Source organism: Apteryx rowi, unplaced genomic scaffold (assembly GCF_003343035.1).
Source record: "Apteryx rowi isolate R43461 unplaced genomic scaffold, aptRow1 scaffold_677, whole genome shotgun sequence".
In the NCBI taxonomy this organism is placed as follows: Eukaryota; Metazoa; Chordata; class Aves; order Apterygiformes; family Apterygidae; genus Apteryx; species Apteryx rowi.
In genome coordinates, this window is record NW_020450957.1 from 106,318 (window position 1) to 112,809 (window position 6,492).

Consider the following 6,492-nt stretch of genomic DNA (forward strand, 5'->3'; position numbering starts at 1 on the left):
ATTCGACTAATGAAATCATTGGTATTGTTTTGCTAGCTTTTAGACTGAAAGAATGTACACAGCTAATGCCCACTGGCTGGGGCACAGACTTGCTTCCATTGAACAAACAACTATACGTAACCTCCTTTCCAGCTCCTTTATTGCACTGGTGGGAAAATACTGTTCCTGTTCCAGGGTCAGCGGAATGAAATCTATGCCTGTGCCCAGCTGCTTCACTTTTTGTTACTGTGAACAAATCTACCAAAATCAGTGGTTTATGTTAATGTTTTTATCTCTGCATTGGAGAGGTTAAGGTGCAGCACATAGTCCCTTCCACAAAGTCAGGTTTGGGAAAGAGGAGAGGGGTGATAGTTTCTCATAGAGTAGATTCAACACCTGGGGGCAGTAATTGCTTAAACTATAACAGCAAGGCTCCCCAAGTTTGTGTAACAGCCCTCAGACTTTTAAAGAGACTTATAGCAGAGTGGAGAAAAAAGAATCCTTCTTCAGGGCAATATAAGCTGAGTCCTAATAGATGCTTTAAATAGCAGATGAATTATACTCTGGAAGCTTTTTTTCGTATAAACAAATAGAAAGGACAAAATAAACAAATGAGAAGGTCAGATGTAGAAATCTGCATTTGACTAAATGGATTCTTTCCATTAGAGTGGAAGGAAGGAGCATTGCTATATGAGAGGTTCTTACACTTTTATTTTTCTCCACGCTTAGAATCATCCTTTTTAGATTTTATTGTGAAATATTTCAGGTAAATCTTAAGAAATATAAAACAAAATGCTACATAGAGAAGAGAAAAAAATACTCGCTTTGATTGCTTGAACTTTGTGTTCAAATGTTCTATCTGGATGTGTAAAATTAGACAACAGTGGAGCCAAAAATATCTTAACACCTTTTACAAGAAATATTGCATATGCTGTATTATTGAGACAGATGTCCAGTAAGTTTCTGGTTTGTCTTTTATATACTGAAAGTTGTAAATAGCATAGTATTAGCAAATATTCCTCATTTAATTAATTCTCTTTCTGTTAATCACTGCTGCAACATCCAGACATCTAATAGCACAGCGAAGTTTGAACTGAGGAGTCACTGTTAGATGATGCAACTTTGTCCCATGGAGTATTTATAAGAATTTGATTTCAGCTTTACCCTAGTGGACAATGTAGTGTTTCTTTTTCTATTTACTGCATTTCAGCAAGTTGTGCGAACTAATACCCGGGTTCCAATGAATAAGAAAGAGGCAGTCTTAAGAGGCTAAAAACAAGATTTTATTATTATTATTATTATTATTATTATTCCACAATGCCTTGCTATCAACAACAAAAAAGAAAGGCCAAAGATCTTAGCAGGTGTTGCTATGGCTAGCCGCCTGTCGTTTGAAATTATCTGGCATTGTCATGGACACTCACTAATTGGGTGGGATACATTTCCTTTTTACACTAAGCAATTCAAAGAGTGCATTTGATTAATGCTATTCTACAAATATGCACGTCACTTCTGCTTCTGTCTTTTATTGTTAGTCAATATATTAAGCCAATTTTTTCTTCCATAAGAGCCAACAAAGGTGTACACAGGAATGATATATGCTGTTAAATAGCAGTAGTTGGGGAGGAGATTTAAGGATTTAATCTGATTTTTATAGTGCCAGTTCCACCAATTTATACTAGCAAGTAGATAGCAATGACCTCAGACCCTCATTTAAATTTAAAAAATTGTATTTTCCAAAAGGAAATAATGCCACTTGCCCTATTGACTGTTCTAATTCCAGTTTTCCTCAAGTTAGAAAAGTTGTTGTTGGTTTTGCAGGTTGGTTTGTTTGTTTGTTTGTTTTTGCTTTAAGTCAAAAACCATGCTGCATCTCCTGGTGTATTTTAAAACTTGGGTTTTTTTTTTTTAATGCAGTGCTAATTACCTGAAGATTAAGTGCGCAGTGTCAGTTAAATTTTGGATTGCAAGATCTTGTTTGGTGATGTACAAAGTATCTTGTACTTGTTTTTGAGATTGTCGGAGATGACTGCACTGTTTTCCTGAAGAGCACAGAAGGAATTAAGGAAATCAGCAATTAAAACTTGTCTCTTGGGTGCAGATAGTACATTAACTCCATATGACTTAACTGTTTTATCACTTAATAAAACACAGAATTATTCAAATCAATGATTTGGGCTTTTAACCCATTCAAAAATGAGAAATACTCTCTTCAGTAAAACTGGGCTCTGCTTCTTTTATATGTAGAGGGTTGTGCTTGTTTAAAAGATGAGCTTGGTAGGATTTGTCCTTTCAGAAATCTTAGCTGAAAAAGGATAATTAAGTTAAACTAAATATTTTTTCTATTTAATTAATAAACACACCTTAAATATATAATTTAACACTACATAAAGAAATGTCTTTTAAAAATAAACAAATGACAGGCAAAATCTAGAGTGGAAGCAAGCCAAACTTTGTTTAAAAAATAGACTACCTGGAGAGAGAAGTTATGGTGTGGTATTGTCCCGCCAAGAATGATAAACCTGCTCTTCTCCCCCTGTGGCTGCAGACCTCCCATGAGATCTTCCAGTTGAACGTGGAATGGGAGGAGTTCTGTTGGGTCTGCATGATTCTTCCTTACTTATTAACAGATCTTTTCAGTTTTTGAAACTTAGAGCTAACGTTAGTTCTCTATTGCTGTTGCCCACAATTAAAACTATGTTGTAATTAGAGTCATTTAAAAATAACTTATACATGACTGACCTGTTCTTTCAGTGACAGTTCTGTAACTGCTGATTACTCTGTGGTTGAGTTTGGAGGTGTGATTGGCTATTCTGCCTGCTATATTCACGTGGAAGGCAATTATTTTGAAGGATTAATCTGTTCTAGGTAAACAGTATTGGATTTTTTTTTTTATGGTATTAGGAAAGATTATGCTATAAAGAACCTACCACTTTTTCAGTAACTGACAGAATTGCTAGAAAGAGGTGGGGGCTTGGTTTTTTTTGCTTTTAAAGGAATGCTTAATTTCAAGTTGAAGAGTAGGTGATTGGTTGGGTTTTTTTGGCAATTATTCATAGAGAGGAGAGTAAACAGTTTTAAAATAATGTCATTGTAGTGACTCCGTAGGTGTGTGAAACTCCTGTTATGAGCAGTTCTTGCAAAACAGATTTTTCAGCTGGACATTGTCATAACTGGTTCCTTTATGGAGATCTGAGGTACATAACGATCCCATTTGAAGAATGAATGCTCAGGCAGGTTTTAAATTGCATAAGAGGAGATCTCCCAAGTTCATAGAAAGGGTGTCAGGTAGCCTTAAGCTTTATATTGTGGTATGGTCATGCATACTTGAGATGAAAAGTTTAATGCACAAAAGCAAATATTAACTCAGGGAATCTTTGAGATATGATCCAAAGTGTAAGATGTTTTGGGGTCCTTTAGATTAGCCTACCACAAACTTTGATTTAATTTACAACTTTATTGATTGCTTAACAGGAAGTGTTATTTATTTTAGTTCCTTGATAACCTTTTTTTTTTTTTTTTTCTGAAAAAGCTTCCTGCGTATTTTACTGCACTTTTGGTTACACAAGCCATCGTTCAGAATACCTGTTTAACTGAGCTAGGCTTGATGCTGTATTTGCACATGGACTATAACATATTGTGTGAAAATTAAGTACATGGTTCCAGTGCATTCTGGGTTGTTCTGGGTACCAGTTTGAAATCAGATGCTGCAATACCTACTGCAGCCACTACTTCAAAATCTATCAACAGGCATTATTTGATTTTTCATCTCTGACAGTATTGGAGCGTGATTCTTCCTTTAAAATTGTAGTTTGATTGTAACCAAAAAAATGGGTTCTAGACACTGTATCACAAATGCATAAGGTTTGCACATTTGTCTGGAATTAAAGTTCCTGTAAATCTGGGTAGTATGCCTCTGTATGCCTTTCCAAAAGTCACACTGGAGAATACAGAACTTAAAAATAATAATAATAATAATAAAAAAAACCCACTACCCTGGTACTTCATGTAAGGGAAAGTGGACCTTTCACTTTTTTGAAAGTTACTGCGTGGTGGTGCCCATCACTTAAGAAAGGCCTTTGCTGCTGTTCTGAAGCTTGCATAAATAAAATGGCAGACAAATGGGCATCACGTCAAAACCCACTATTGACAGTGGGTCAACAGTAGATGCTGAGACAAGAATATAAGAAAAGTGCTGCAGAATTATTGCCCTGTGCTTGCTTACCATTCTGTCTTTCAGTGATTTTGTGGTCTGGAAACTCCTGAGTTAGAAGTCACATCTCTGTATACAAAGTTCTTTGTGGATTTTTTTCCTTTAGCTTGTCCAGCTGCATGAACTTTAAGCTGAATTGTGCATTTTATGAAAAAATAACTTTTTACTTTGCTTTGAAGCTGCCCTTTTCTGCTTTCTCTAAATGTTCTCTAGTTCTTTGGGAACAGTGAAAAATTGTTCCATATTTACCTTTTCTGTGTCGTTTGTGATCTTGTGAGCATCTGTCCTTTTCCCCATTTCATCCATCCTTTTCCTGCAGCTATGTCGGTGTTCTTCACACAGAAGTTGTGCTGCATCTCCCCTCTGTTGCTGTTTTCTGCATCTTTCTAGTTCTACTGTATTGAAAGGGGAAAACAAAACAGAGCTGCACACAGAATTGTTTTGATATAGGATGTATGATAGATTTACTTTGTGACGAACTCTTCTATTTTGTTCTGCGTTTCTTTTTTAATAGCTCTTATCACTCAGTTTTATTTTCTTGTCAGCTCTGTGCTGAAAAGCTGTTACTGCCCTAGACAGTTCTGGTGCAACCCAGGGTTTGCATCCTGGAGTGCTGGTAGTCAGCTCCAGGCCTGTTGCCATGTATCTGAATTTAAGAGTCCTTCTCTGTGGGCTTCTTTGCCCCTCCTCTGGCTTCCAGAATGAGGTGAATATCCTTGTGGTGTTCAGATGGAAATAAAAGGAATTGCTATGAGAGGAGGATTCAGAGTTAGGATTTGAAGGAGGCATTGCTGCTGTGCTGTGAGAAATAACGCCTGGCCAGTTCAGTTAAAAACATCTGCCCTTTGTAGATTTCTCCCTTCCCATCCATTTTTTTGGCTAAGCTTTTAGGAAAGTGGTATTTGGAAATGGAATAATATAACTAATTCTCTAGGAATAGACCAGACAAAGTAACGAACGAAAAGAGGAGTATCTCAAACTTGGAATTTTGTATTTGTAACCTTTTTCCTCAGTAAGTGTTCACTTGTTATTTACTTTCTTCCTTTCAGTTAGCCTGTATATTCTTCAAACAAAACTTGGCAGCTGCATGCTATTCAAGCATTTCACAGTTTGTCTAGAGCTTGCAGTAAGATTCAGAGTACTGTGGTAGAAAAATCATGAAACTATGTCTAAATTGCATCAGAAAAATGAACCATGAAGTTCCAACAAAAATCCCTGTGGGGGTCTGCCTGTGGCTTGCACAGTTCTCAGATGTGTTCTGCTGTAGTGGTTAGTGGTGACTATGCTAGCACCATACACCTCTGAACTTAGGTCATGTGGGAAATCATGCAGGATACTACTCAAATATATTATTTATTTTGTTCAGGCTAATAATTCTGAGCTTTCTTGTGTGCACTTGTTGTGCAGTGAGCGAAATAGATGATTCTTTGCTTTTCCTCTCATTTGGTGGCCCTAGTTTGTGTAAAAAACTAAATAGTATCATGTCCACTCCCTGATTTTCCATCTTGAATGCCCTCTTACACAAGGCAGTGTAAGCACCTAACTTTAACCATGACTCATTTTGTTGATGTTTGTACAAGTGTGCTATCTGATGGTTTTTGAAGAAGAGATGATTGTCATAACACCCCTAAATCAAACCTGAATAGGCAGTAACCTGGCTGGTTGACTTAAAAGATTTAAGTATGCAAGCATCTGGACTTGTCCACCACACTCAGTCTTGCTCTAATTGCAGGACGGGGGGAGGGGGTTATAACTGCTTTGCACACACACACAGCAAAAGTTGCCAGTGTAAGAAAACTGTTTTAATTAGCAGTAAATAACTAAGCCCGTCAAAGGAATTACCATAAGTGAGTTAAAAAAAAAATCATATATATTTCATATAGGACAGGTCATGCCACCATACTTGCTATAAGCTACTTCCAGGCTTTGGCAGGCACTAGTGTCAGCTTATGCTTGATACCATTTTGAATATTTCTTTGTAATACTAAAGTCTACTAATTCTGGAACCATGTTGTGAAAAGTAGGTTAGTTGTCTGAGCCAAATCTTACCTGATAGCTAGGCTCTAGAAACTTGCTGTTGGCTGTATCAGCTATTAGAGTGCAAGAGCAGTAGACACTTTCTCTTCAGATTTGTTTATTTATATTAGATGTGTGCACACATTTGTGATTAAGAGGCATAAAAGGAATTACTGAACATCATACCAGTTAGCATGTATTTTTTGGGGGGAGGAGGGGATGGAAATGTCCTTTATGAAGGTGTAGCAAGGGGTTTTGCACTGTGGGAACCACAATGGGAATTG